Raw genomic sequence first — 1,987 nt, 5'->3', positions numbered from 1 at the left:
GCCCTTTCTTCTTACAGAAGGTACAAGTTTTACCTCTGTTTGAAGACTTCGATTTACCCTTAGATTTATCACGAGGATTCTGTTCCTGTGTCCTACCACGATCATCATCAGCATTCCGATCTTGTCTCCCACGAATAATGAGACCCTCTCCCTGAGAGTCGGGTTTAACCACAAGATGCTTTATCTTATCATACGAGGTTAAAGAATCATAAACCTCATCAACTGTGAGAAACTCGCGGCTATATAAAATCGTGTCTCTAAAGGTTGAATAAGACGGGGGCAACGAACAAAGTAGAATCAACCCTAGATCTTCCTTATCATACTGAATCTCCATGGCCTCCAAGTTTGGAGAATTTCTTTAAACATTGTTAAGTGTTCGTGTACAGACGCACCTTCTTCCAAACGATGAGTATAAAGACGCTGGTTCATATGCAACTTGCTTGTTAGAGTTTTCGACATACATATTTGTTCTAGCCTCTTCCATAATGCAGCGGCAGTCTTCTCTTTCATCACATCCTGTAAAATTTCGTTGGACAAATGCAGATGTAATTGTGTTAACGCCTTTCAATCCTTACGCTTCTTCTCTTCATCTGTTAATGTCGAAGGCATCTTATCTATCCCTAGCAGGGCATCCTCCAGATCCATCTGCGTAAGAACTGCTTGCATCTTAATCTGTCACAATGCAAATCTGGTGTTGCGATTCAACAACGGAATTTCATACTTCAAAGACGCCATTATTGTGATTGAGATGAACAACCCAAAAGCTCTGATACTAATTTGTGAAAAAATAAAAAAATAAAAAAATAAAGAACACATAAGCTTTACGTGGAAACCCTTTCGGGAAAAAACCACGGGCAGAGGAGAAGAAAATTCACTATATCGAAAAATTGAATTCAATACAAGAGAAATACACTATGTCTATTTATAGGCTTGTAAAGCCATATTCTAGTAGGATTGAAACACCTTATCCTAATCAATATAAAATAGATGGAGTTTAATAAGGTTTAAAAAACCTTATTCTAAAATAAAATAAAAGAAGTCTAGTTCTATATGGATTTTACTTTTATTTTATTTTCCATCGTATTTTATTTAAATAAGAATTTGGGTCACTTAATTCTAACAGGTTTCTTAAAGATTTAAATTAAGCAAAAGGATTTGAGTCTATGTGTAACGCCCTGGTCCGTTGAGCGGTTTGTTTGGCTGATTGATATACGCTATATCTTCTTGACGAGCCGAGGGGTGTTACACGAACATGAGTGTTTGAGATGATTATTGTCAAAGATTTATTATATTATAAATCCTAAAAATTATATTATAAAAATAATTAATGTGTATTTTATAAAGAAATAACAAAAATATATTATTTAAATTCTATTTTTTAAGTTATTGCAAAAGATTATTATAAAAATTAATTTACTTGTTATGAAAGTGTTATAATATGATTATTTATAAAAGTTATGCCAAGGTATAAGTTATGTTTCCATACTACATATTATAAAAATATATATATGTTAATTAAGTAAAAAAATGTTATAATTTTTTATCATAACTTCTTGGCAAATTTTTTCTAAAGTAATATAAAAAATATATTATTTACAAGAAATATTATGAAATTTATTGAACACTTTATAATTTTTTAAAATATTATATATTATAAAATTTAAATTATTTTTACTTAATTTACATATTAAAAATGGGTTATAACCTAACATAATTCTTTCTTTAAATTAAGTTTATATAAAATTTTATGATTAACGCTATAGATTTTTTGTACCATGAACTTAAATATTATATGGTAGATGTTAACTATGCAAATATAAAAGGTTTTCTTGCATCATATCGTAGGGTATGATACTATTTGAGAGAATAAAGCTAAAAAGAAGCACTTGAGACATCTTGTGAACTCTTTAATTTGAGATATTCAAGGCTTTGAAATGTGGTTGAGAGAACATTTATTGTTCAAAAAAATATTTCATATATTAACAAC

This window comes from Gossypium arboreum, chromosome 10 (genome assembly GCF_025698485.1).
Source record: "Gossypium arboreum isolate Shixiya-1 chromosome 10, ASM2569848v2, whole genome shotgun sequence".
In the NCBI taxonomy this organism is placed as follows: Eukaryota; Viridiplantae; Streptophyta; class Magnoliopsida; order Malvales; family Malvaceae; genus Gossypium; species Gossypium arboreum.
This window is presented reverse-complemented; position numbering follows the sequence as displayed.